We start from the raw sequence: 12,435 nt of genomic DNA on the forward strand, positions 1-12,435 counted from the left end.
TAACAAGCCCAGAAGGGGCGAAGGGAAGAAGCTGGCACAGGACGCCCTAATTGGGGCGTGTTTCTGTTTTGCTCTCGGCTGCTGGTGCCCTTGGGGACGAGAAGGTGGGGACAGGCGGGGAAGGGCCACAGCTGCCGAAGGTGGGTGCGGCGGGTGGGATCGTGGGGCCACTGCGGGACAGGGCAGGGCAGGAGCGACCCACAACGACGCTGCTCCCCCAGGCAGGACGGGGCAGCCAGCTCCTCCCCTTCCTCTAGCGTCTCTCCTTGGCTGGCGCCCTGGCGGGGGGCAGTGAGGCCCAGTGGTTAGAGGCCTGCCCTCTGGAGAACGGCTGCTGCTACCCACGTGGCAGAGGCGCGTGACATCCCTGAGCCTTAGTTTCCCTCCCTGCAGTGAACTAGTGGAGCACTGACACTCCGGGGACGCCCAGTGGGTGCCAGGGCAGGGCACGAGGTCTCCAGATGGTTGGGACGCTCTCCCTGGCCCCGGAGAGCACAGTGCACAGGGGCTGTCGGGGAGACGGTTACAAAGGTAGGTTAAGGGGCCATGGGAGAACAAGAAGGGATGCTTCACCCGGCTGAGTGTATAGGGGAATCAGGGAAGGCTTCCTGGAAGTGGTGGCGCGAGGGCTAGGTCGTGAGTGAGTGGCCCTCCCAGCGGGACAGGAGAAGCCACCGGTCTCTGCAGGCAGAGCACTAGATGTAGGAGTCAGCTTTCGGCGGGAGCTCGCTGGGTATTTTCCTTCCTGGGGCTTTGGACGCCAATCGACATGCTGGGGCCTCACCCCGGAAGTGCCCGGGTGCCCAGAGAGAGCGTGGCAGCCTGGCCACGTGGGAAGACTGTCCTGCAGCTGAGTGGCGGCAGGCGGGGCAGGGAGGGGAGGGGAGGGGAGGGGAGGCAGGTGCTGAGTCGCGGGCCCAGGCCCCAAACTTCCTGCTCCTGCCGGCTCTGCTCAGGGAGCCGGGGCCAGAGACGTTATTAATCGCTCCACGACGCCTCGGACCAGGTCCATTTGCTGCTTCTCTGGGTCTGTTTTGAAACTGTGAAATGAGCCCCAGTCCTGAAGGCGGCCGTAATAACCATCCGGATTCTGACATTTAAATTACAGATGGCATTTTCAATTAAACAGGAGCTCTCAGCAGGTTTAATTTAGCTATCAGTTCTGGTCTGTTCTTTAAGTGCTTTAAAAAAAAAAAAAAGGCCAGCAGAGAATTCTAGGTTTCCTTCCTGGAGGAGGGGGGAGCCACCAGCTGAGCGCCAGCACGCACCTCCACAGCCCCAGGGCTCACACGGCCTCCCGTACGGTCTCACACACACACACACACACACACAACACACTGAACATGGACACATGCACTCACAGACTCACACACATACCCTCATGCTCACACATACACATATGTACTCACACAGACACACATTCACACACACAAACACTCACACTGACAGTCACACACACACATACACTCACACACTCTCACACATACACATACACTGGTGCATACACACACTCACACATACACACACACACACTCACACACTCACACACACAGAGATCAGCCTCCTGGTCACAACCTGGCAGCTCCACACCATCAGGGCCGCCCACGCTGCCACAGGCAGGATCCGTCCGAATTCAGACACACTTGCACTGAGGGTTATATTTTCACTAAAGAAATAACCAGGTGATAGCACAGCAGGTAGGGCGTTTGCCTTGCTCGCGGTCAACCCGGGTTCGATTCCTAGCATCCCATATGGTTGCCTGAGCACCGCCAGGGGTGGTTCCTGAGTGCAGAGCCAGGAGTAACCCCTGTGCATCGCCGGGTGTGACCCAAAAAGCAAATAAAAAAAGAAAAGAAAGAACCAAACACAACAAAAATAACCGACTCCAGGGGCTGGAGCGATAGCACAGTGGGTAGGGCATTTGCCTTGCACACGGCCGACCCGGGTTTGAATCCCAGCATCCCATATGGTCCCCTGAGCACCACCAGGAGTGATTCCTGAGTGCAGAGCCAGGAGTAACCCCTGTGCATCGCCGGGTGTGACCCAAAAAAAAAAAAAAAGGAAAAAAAAAAAGAAAAAGAAATAACCGACTCTGGGGGCTGGAGCGATAGTCCGGCTGAAAGGGCATTTGCCACGCAAGCAGCCCTCGGGGTTCAATCCCCAACACCCCATATGGACCTGGAGTGCGTCAAGAGTGGTCCTGAGCACAGAGCCAGGAGTCAGCCCTGAGCACATCAGGCGGGTCACCCCCAAAACACCAAAACAGGAAGCAGCCGTGGCACCAGCAGCGGCATGTCCACCCTCGCTGCTTCTCCGTGTTCTTTAAAACGGGGACCAGGGGCTGACCAGGCGCTGGGCGAGGCCAGGGCCAGCTCGGGCCAGCTCCGGCCCGCACCACGTGGCCCCGCCCCCCTGGGTGCAGCGCCCGGTGTGGCCCCAGACGGGTGCCCGGGACCCCGCACTGAAGCGCCAGCCAGTGAGCCAGAACCCGGGCACAGAGGGCAGCCCCGCGGCCTCGGTCAGCGCCTGGTCAGCGCCTGGCCCTCCCGGTGCTGGTACGCGGCGCTGACCATGGTGCTGAACTGTCCGGCCTGGCGGGTCCCTCCCTGATCCCTGATCCGGCGACTCTCCCGCCCCCCTGCAGGGGCCCTGGCGGCAAAGGCCACTAGCTCCCTGCTGTCTCCACGTGCCGGACACGCGGGGGCCGGAGAGGCGGCCTCAGAGGAAGAGCCGGACCCCAGCGGGCGTCCAGGCCCCAGCGCAGGGCACGGGAACTGCCCTGGGCACCAGGCCGGCCTCCTCCCGCCCTGAGCACTGCAGCCTGCTCGGAGGGAGGCTGGCCTGGGGCACCCCCAAGTGACCCGCTGCGGGGCATCTCCTGCACTGCCCATCCCCTCACTCGCCTGGCCCTGGGGGCGGGGCTGAGGGCGCCCAGCTGGGCACGGGGACGAGATCCGGCCAAGATGCTGCTTCTCCCGCCCGTCCGCCCGGCCCAGCTCAGGGGCTGATGGAAATGGGGCCGGAGGGTGGGGGTGTGGAGAGGGGCGAGTGCCCGGCCTGCCGGGAGTCCCAGAATGTGACTAGAAGCTTCTCTCCCAGGAGGGTCAGGTGGGAATGGAAGGGCCTTCTCGGGAGCCCCCGACTCCCGTTTCCTTCCCAGGAGCACCCGCAGGGCTGCCCCTTTGACAGGGGAGGACGCCAGTGCTCAGAGAGGCCCAGGGCTTAACTCGGAGTCACACAGCCAGGCGGGGAGCAGCTACCCCTCTGCATCCACCTCACCCCTCCCGACCATGCCACTGACCTCTGCTGGGCCGGGCAGCGGCCCGAGGAGGCCTTGGAGGGGCCCTAAAGGGGTCAGGGCTCCCCAGTTCTGCCCATTTTGTTGTTAGTATTTGGGGGCCACACTGAAAAGTGCTCAGGGATGACTCCTAACTCTGTGCTCAGGGATCATTCCTGGTGGGCTCAGGGCACCATTTGGCGAGCTGGGGATTGAACCTGGCTTGGCCACATGGAAGGCAAGAACCCTCCCTGCTGTCCTCTCTCTCCCTCCCTCTCTCTCTCTCTCCCTCTCTCTCTTCCTTCCTCCCTCTCTCTATGTCTCTCTGTCTCTCTCTCCCTTTCTCTCTCCCTCTCTCTCTTTCTCCCTTTCTCCCTCTCCCTTTCTCTCTCCCTCTCTCTCTCCCTCTCTCTCTCCCTCTCTCTCTCCCTCTCTCTATGTCTATCTCTCTCTCCCTCTCTCTTTCTACCTCTCTCCCTCTCTCTTTCTCTCTCCCCCTTTCCCCCTTTCTTCCTCTCTATCTCTTTCTCTCCTTCTTTCTCTCCCTCCCTCCCTCTGTCTCTCTCTCCCTCTTTCTCTTTTACCCTCTCTCACTCTTTCCCCCCTCTTTCCCCCTTTCTCTCTCTCTCCGTCTCTCTCTCCCTCCCTCTCTCTCTCTCTCTCCCTCTTTCTCTCCTTCTCTCTCTCTCTCTCAGCCTACTCCTCACCTCCCTGGCTGCTGACCCCACAGACGCCCAGGGTCCCGGCCCCTCTGTCCAGCCCTTCCTCTTCCCCAAGTGGGGTAGGGCACTGAGCACTTCCCCTGACACCACGTCCCTGACTCATCCCCAGCTCAGCCTCAGTTTCCCCACCAGTCACGGGAAGCCGCTGGGCTGGAGGTGGGTGTCACTGGGCCGCACGCCCGGGAACGGTCACAGTCCCTCGGGAGGGGGCTGAGGGTGTAACATGGAAAGACAACTGGGGGCCTGGGGGTGTCCAGGGCGCCTGCTTCTAATGCGCCGGCCCCAGTACACTCTTCGGCGACACCAGGTCCCCCAGATTGTCCAGGGGGGCCCAGGATCCCTGAGCACCTCATGGAGTGCCCAGACGGCCCCAAGCCCACACCCTCAGACCCTCGAGTTGAACCATTTGCCTGGCCCAGAGTTGCCAGGGGAGCGGCCCCACCCCCACCCACCCCCCAAAGACAATCACGACACCGCCTGCCTTCACGTGGAGGGGGGTCAGAGTCCAGGTCCTCCTGGCACAGACTGAAGGTGGCACAGCTGGGCCGGCCACGGGCAAGGGCAGGTGTCTCGAGCCTGGGCATGGAGGGGGGGAGGGGGCTCCGGGCCAGCAGGCAGATCTACGGAGGCCAGGCCCCCACCGCCTGCTCAGGCCCTGCTGGGCCTTGGGCCCTGGCAATGCCCGCCCTGCCCCCACTCCCCTCCCCTCTGGGCTCTAACCTCCACCCGGCTGGAACCCAGGGGAGACTCTGCCCCGCTCGCCTCCTCCCTTCCTGCTTCATTAGTGAAAGCTCAGCCTGCAGCTCCCGCCTGGGTCGGTGGCCCTGGGGGACAGAGCCTGGTGGGGGACTGAACAGAGACAGCTCGAGCCCCAGCCCCTCCCCAGGATGTGAATCAAAGGCCATCGCGCCTGCAGAGCAAGGTTTCCTGCACAGGGCCCCGCGTCCCTTACCTCCTGCTCGGACTCACACTTGTGCTCCGGGGTGGGTGGGTGTGAAGCACGAGGGAGTTTGGGGGCGGCCCCCTGCCCTGAGCCTGCCTGCAGCAAAGCCAGACGGGGCCCAGAGACCCCAAGAAAGCCCAGCTCTGAGCGCCCACTGGAGCACTGAGTCCAGCCGGGCCAGAGCGAGATCTGAGACCTTGCATTTTTAATGAGCAGCTTTGGACTGTGTTTCTTCCATCCTTCCTTCTTTCCTTTAGCAGGGCCTGGGGGGACTGGACCCAGGGTCCCCCAGGGGCATGTGCTCTGCCACTGAGTCGCATCCCCAATTCCAGTACCAGGATTTTAGTAAATTCCACTGGCTGGGGAATCAGAATACGGAGGCACAGAGAGGTTAAGCTACTCAGCCTAGGTCATACAGCTATGGATGGGCAGGCTCCGTGCTCCAGCGTGAAAACTCCCAACCAACCCCTTAGTTCTACTAGAGGTTTCCAGGGAGGAGGGGGAAGAGAGTAGAGAGTCTAAGGCCATTGACCCAGAAGAAAGAGATTAGGAAAAAAAGGTTGCCATGGTTACCGGCTCACTGCTGCGTGTCCTCAGACAAGCAACCTGGCCTCTCTGAGCCTCAGGTTGGGGAACAAATGTCTCTCCCCCGTGGAGCGCAGGTGGCTGCCTGGGCAGGTGGCGTGGCTGTTCACCTCCTACCACAGAGGACCACGAGCCAAGGGCTTCCCAGACTGGCAGTGGAAGCCCCCTCGCTGAGACACCCCCCCACACACACACACTGACTTCACCTGGTTGTAAATGTCTCTCGAAGACCAAATGCAATTTGGAAAAACTCCGGCAGCTCCGCAGTGCAGAACTCGCCGGACGAGGAGCCTGCTTTTCGGGAATAATTCATTTTTCTGGTGTCGGGAGGAGAGTAATTGATCCGGGAGCTGCCGCCTCCTCCCTCCCCGGGACCATCTGATGCCAGACGCAGCCTGCGACGAGCGGGCGGGTCACCGTCACTGCAGCGACGAGGAGAGGGGTTTCTGCTCTAATATATCGGATTATTCCGCTCGGTGGTGACAAAATACAAGATTTAATTCCCCGAGAAATGCCAGGCGAGAAAATCATTTCCCGGCCGCCTTCCCTCGCCTTTTTATTTGTTTCTTTCTTTTCTTGTTGCTTTCCCGAGTCGTCGTCGTCGTGGTCTGGGAGCAGCGTCGGAAACCTGCCCCGTCCTGCCCCATCAGAACCCCCCACCCAGCACCCGCCACCCCAGCTGGGCCCCCCCACCCCGGTCCTGTCTCTGCAAAAACACTCAGAACCTCCTGCCCACTCCCCCCACCGTGTCCCCGGGGACGGAGGCTTCTATTCAACTCTGAAGCTGGAGGAAGCTGAGCACCGCGGTGAATCACCGCCCGGAGAGGCCAGGGCCTTCCACAGTGCTCTGCCGGGGAGGGCAGGGAAGGGCCTTGCTCAGTCCCCAGCCCATGAAAGTTCCAAGATCATGGGGCTGGAGCAATAGCACAGCGGGGAGGGCGTTTGCCTTGCACGCGGCTGACCCAGGTTCAATTCCCAGCATCCCATATGGTCCCCTGAGCACGGCCAGGGGTCATTCCTGAGTGCAGAGCCAGGAGTAACCCCTGTGCATTGCCGGGTGTGACCCAAAAAAAGCAAAAAAAAAAAAAAAAAGTTCCAAGATCTGATTTTCACACACCTCGTTTCACACTGAGAGAGCACGGAGGGCTGAAGGTGACAGACAGCGCCTCAGGCCCAGAGCATGGCCTCTGCTTCCTCCAGGAAGCCTTCCCTGATATAGATCCAGAACCAGGGGCCCTTGCTCCGGGCTCCCAAAACACCATGGGCTTCCCCTCACCTCCCTTTTCTAGCAAATTCTACTTTGCCCGATGTGTCTGTCTAATCGAATGGGCCCTAGTCAGCCTTTTCTGTTGCTGGCCCTGTTCAGAATGCTTCTCGATGATTGATTCACTTGGTGTTCTTTTTTTTATTATTATTTTTTATTAATTTTTTATTTTTTTTGCTTTTTGGGTCACACCCAGCGATGCTCAGGGGTTACTCCTGGCTTTGCACTCAGGAATTACTCCTGGCGGTGCTTGGGGGACCATATGGGATGCCGGGGATCGAACCCAGGTCGGCCGCGTGCTATCGCTCCGGCCCCATCACTTGGTGTTCTTAACAACCCTAGTTGGTGAGAATGCTGATGGGCCCCACTCGATAGATGAGGAAACTGAGGCACCGACTGCGGAGGTGACTTAGTCAAGGTCGCACAGGCAGGAAGGGTCAGAACTGGACTGCAGGTCCTCGAGCTCCTCCGGGGACCACATTGATTCGTTCGTCTCTGAACCCCCAGCCCCATCCTGGAGAGGATGGGACGCCCCCCCCCAGAAGTCACATCCTTGGGAGGAAGGCCCCTCCCATGGGGAGAATCCCCGCTCCAGCCCAGACATCCCCCAGTGAGAAGGTGCCATCCCGTGCCCCCTGCGCTGTGCCCCAGCGTCCCCCAGAGGGTAGAGAAAGGGGCCCCCAGACGAGCCCAGGAACTGCGCTTCGAGCTCGCCCAGCACTGGGCCACAGCACCAGCTCCGAAATGTGGACTCGAGGGCCGGAGCCCGAGTCCAGCGGGGAGGGCGCTCGCCTTGCACGCGGCCAACCTGGGTCCACGACCCACACCCCACAGGGTCCCCGGAGCACCCCCAGGAGAGATTCCTGAGCTCAGAGCCAGGAGCCGGCCCTGAGCATCGCCGGCTGTAGCCTCCGAATACCAAGAAAATGAAACAAAATAAAATATGAACTCGGGGGGGGGGACCCACCGCGCTCAGAGATGCCCACCGGCTAATCACTCGGGTCTGGGGGAAGGGAGCCGGGGTGGCTGAGGCACCAGGCGTCACCACGCTCACACCACCCGCTGCCCGCGGCTCGCTGGACCACAGACGGGAGCGGACCAGCCTTTCCAGAACGCCTGGCCGGCGGGGAGGCAGCGAGCCGGACGCTGGACCCCAGCCAGGGGCCCCCGTGGGGAACCGACAGCCGCCCTCGAGCACAGACACAGCCCTGGGAGGAGTCTCCTGTCCTGTAACCTGGGCGACACAGCGACGTGGCCCAGCGGCTGGGCACTAACTCCCCCAGGCGAGGCTGACCAGCCGAGTCCCGTCTGAGGGGTCACAGGGCTCGGCTGCGCCCGCACTCAGCAGCTGTAGCGGGGTCCACGCTGCACCCAGAGTGGGGCTGGAACTGGGTGTGCCGTGGGTCCCCGAGTGGCAGAGCAAGTGGAGTGAGGGTCTGGGGACCATGAGACGTGCTGGGGACTGAGCCTGGGTCGGCCCCCTGCTAGGCAAGCACCCCGCCTGCGATTGCTCTGGCCCCAAAGTTCGTTTTGGGGGGGGGCCACACCCAGCAGTGCTCAAGGATCACTTCTGGAGATGCTCAGACCTCGTGGGGCGCTGGGGATTGAACCCAGGCGGGTCGAATGCCCGGTAAGCTCCTGAGCCGCGGTACTATCTCCCCGACCCCTGCCTCAGTGCTAGACCAGTGGACTCGAGGGTCTGGGAGAGGGAGAGAGGAGGGAAGGCGGGCCAGAAGCAAACCCAGAATGAAACTCAGGGCTGGAACAGAGTAGAGGGAGACCCACTCCCTCCCCGGTGTGATCAAGGGCCCAGGGGTCCCTGCTGCATCGCCAAGAACCACGGCTGAGCAGGGAGACATCCCCAGCCCCCCCCCGGGAAGCCCCCCAGCCCTGCACGCCCCGTCCGCAGCCTCGCTGGAGCGTCAGCTGCCGGCGATAATCCTGCTGACGATTAATTGGCTTTTGTTGGAGGAGAATGAAAACCGAGCATCTTAATCTTCCTGATTCTCCTTGCTCATCAGAGTCAACACAAGATTAGGTTTAGTTTCAGGGGGCGGCGGTGAAACAGCAAAGTCATCTCTCACCCAGAGACCTCCGATCAGCCTGCAGCTCCTTTTGTTTGGTTGGTTCGAGTTTGTGGGGGTGCTCAGGGCTTACGCCTGCGATGCTCAGGGTTTGCTCGCTCCTGGCTCTGCTGCACTCAGGAATCCCTCCTGGCGGTGCTCAGAGGACCCGATGGGATGCCGGAGATCGAACCCGGGTCAGCCGCGTGCAAGGCAAGCGCCCTCCCCACTGGACTATGGCCCAGGAAGCCTGTGTTTTCTATGCTCGAGACAGGCAAGGAAACTTGGGGGTGCTGTCCAAGTGGGCTTGGTCTGGGGGTCTAGGAGCCCACCAGTGCTTGTGGCCGAGTCTCGGGAATCCACGAGCACTTCCTGGTCTTGGGGTCTCAGGCCTGAGAGGACACGATCTGTAAAATGCTTCTCAGCGGCTTCCGGCAGAAGAATGCACGACGCGGAGCAGAAGGCCCAGCCCTCAGCGCCATCCCCAGACCCGGACACGGAAGGAAGTCAGGGGCCAGGGGCCAGGGGCCAGCGGGGACGGGGCTGGCCTTGCACGCGCTCAGCCTGGGTCCCATCCTGGCATCCCTTGTGGTTCCCCATCAGAAGTGCTCTGTGAGCGCAGGGCCAGGAGTGAGTCATGAGTCCCGCTGGGTGTGACCCCAAAACAAAAATACACACAGGAAAGGGAAGGAGACCCAGTTTGGGATCAAATCCCACCTCTGCGGTCTCTCTGGGCCGAGGGGGCTGTCGGGGGACCCCCTGGGTAATGCCGACACCTAGTGGTGGTTCGGGGAACTGCTCTCTCTCCATTCCAAGCTTACAGCAGCCAATTCACAAAAACCCAGAAAGTGGGTCACGGGGAGGGGGGAGGGGGGTCCCAGGACATGGCACCGAGGTTAAGACACTTGCCTAACTGCCTAGCAGTGGCCTCGGCGGCAATCCTGGTTTGGATCTCGGCTCTACATAGGTGTGGTCCAAATATCAATAACAAAAGATATATGTACCAGAAATTGTCCTGAAGAGCTTCAGGGCTGATCTCGATTGTCATCCCGGGAGGCCCGGTCACCACGGAGCCCAGATGTCTGGACACTGGGTGGGAGAGGGGTGAACTGGGCCCCCCAGCGCTGCACCCAGCCACACCCACTCCCGCTGTGGCCGGAGAAACGGCCCATCCTCTGCTGATCTCAGAGAGACTCTGGCGGGGCTCGTCCCAGCCCCAAAGCCCCCGAAGTGAACAGCTGCGAATGCGGCCGTGCAGCACCCCCAGACCTCACAGAGCTGACAGCCCGGGAGAACCAAGACCATGCGCCGGGAACGCTGAGTAGAAGCCCACCATGCTCCCTGCATGAGATCAGAAACCCAGAAGGCCCAACTCGCACTAACAGCTCAGCAAATCATGGCGAGATATATGTCGGAGTGAGCAACATGAAGAAAATTAATCAGTGCCTGCTAAGAGAGGCACCGGGGGTTGGGGGGCTGGGAACATCGGTGGAGGGATGGTCACACTGGTGGGGGGGCAGGTGTTGGAATATTCAATACCTGAAGCACCTGTATCGTGAGCAACTTTGTAAGTCAGAGTTTAAAGCAAAAACAAATTGGATTTTTGTTTTGTTTTGTTTTTGGGCCACACCGAAATGCTCAGGGGTCACTCCTGGTGGTACTTAGGGGACCACAGGAGGTGCCGGGGATCAAACCGGGGTCGGCCACCGTGCAAGGCAAAACGCCCTCCCCACTGTGCCATCACTCCGGCCCTGGAGACGTCTTCTTGCCAGGTGTTTGTGTACGAGCTCTACCAAGACCTCCAGGAAGGTGGCGCCGTTAGCCAGTTGAACCCGAGCCCAGGAACACCCCACAGCCCTGCTTGGCCAGAGCGCTGAGTTCTTTCCTTCCTTCTCACTGGGGAGCCCCCAAGTGGCCATCTTGGGCACTGCAAGTGTGAAGGGGACGGCGCTGGCCCTGGACACTCCAGCTGGACTTATAACTGGGAAACCTCAGTTGCTCGCTCCCCGCGTGACCTGGGCGTGTCCCGCGTGACCCTGGCTGTGTCGGCCAACATTTCGGAGTCCTTTGTCTGGAAAGGGAGAGTATCTGTATTCACCAGAAACGATCCTTCCTCTTGGCTTCCACTCCCTCATTTGTAAGAAACGGAAGTAACATCTCCCACCTTGCAAGATGCATGTTCTATGTATGTCACATATGTCCTTCCCACAGGCCTCCACAATAGGCCGCCAAGAGCCAGCGTGCACATTAATCCTGTCACGCTGGTGACTTTCCTATTCCTGTCCTTAGCTGCTGTGTTTCTCCTTCAACCGGTGCTTCCCAAAGGGACCCCCCCTCATGCCAGGGGAGGCTGGGCCGGGGGCAGGGGCCATAGAGGTCTCGGTCGCAGTGGGGGGCTGCTTCCTGTTAGCTCACCTAAAGGCAGTCCATTTCAGGGGCCAGAAGGGTAGTACAGCGGGTAGGGCGCTTGCCTTGCACATGGCCGATGTGGGTCGGTCCCCAGCATCCCACAAGGTCTCCCAAGCATTGCCCAGAGTGATTATTTTTTTTGCTTTTTAGGTCAAACCTGGCGGTGCTCAGGGCTTACTCCTGGCTCTGCACTCAGGAATCACCCCTGGCAGTGCTCAGGGGGCCCTATGGGATGCTGGGAATCGAACCCGGGTCGGCTGCGTGCAAGGCAAACGCCCTACCCGCTGTGCTACTGCTCCAGTCCCCCAGAGTGATTTTTTTTTTTTTTGGGTCACACCCAGCGATGCTCAGGGGTTACTCCTGGCTTTGCACTCAGGAACTACTCCTGGCGGTGCTTGGGGGACCATATGGGATGCCGGGGATCGAACCCGGGTCGGCCGCGTGCAAGGCAAACGCCCTACCCGCTGTGCTATCGCTCCGGCCCCCAGAGTGATTCTTGAGGACAGAGCCAGAGCAAACCCTGAGCATGGCCAGGTGTGCACCACCCCCACCAAAAAAGGAGGGGGACTTCCAGAAGGTGCGGAGTGATTTTATTTTCTTTTATGGAAGGGGGTGGTAAGCAGAATACTTCTGGGATCTTTTGATCTAGGCCATGGGTAGCAGCAGAGCAGAATTCTTGTCTGCTGTACCTTGCCCTGCAGATAGTAGTAGCTCGATAAATACCAGCCCAGGAGATAGGATTTAGTGGTTGCATGGACCACCCCCATCCCTTGTCTCTGGTACATTGAGAGGGGGAGCATCCTGGCGCTACCGTGCAGGTCATGAGCGCCCCCTGCTGGCAAGGGTCAAGGATTTTTTTTCTCCCCTTTCCTGATCCTGTTGTTGTGTGGTGGGGGTGCTCACACGTGAGTGCTCACAGAGGGCACGTAGCTGTGATCTGTGCTCGCCTGATTGAGGTCACAGTTCCTGACTGCGGTGCTTGCAGGGACAGTGCCTTTGTGGTGTTTCCATACACCCGGCCATAGTGCAGCCAAAGTTGGCTTGTGGCTAGGGAGAGGGGGCAGTGGTGAACGGCAGACGGCTGAGCCGCCGGGCTCAGACAGCAGGGCTGCCTGGATGGCACTCGGCACGTGTGGGACGCCAGGGATTTGAACTCATGACCATGTGCTCTG

Source organism: Sorex araneus, chromosome 5, assembly GCF_027595985.1.
Source record: "Sorex araneus isolate mSorAra2 chromosome 5, mSorAra2.pri, whole genome shotgun sequence".
Taxonomy (NCBI): Eukaryota; Metazoa; Chordata; class Mammalia; order Eulipotyphla; family Soricidae; genus Sorex; species Sorex araneus.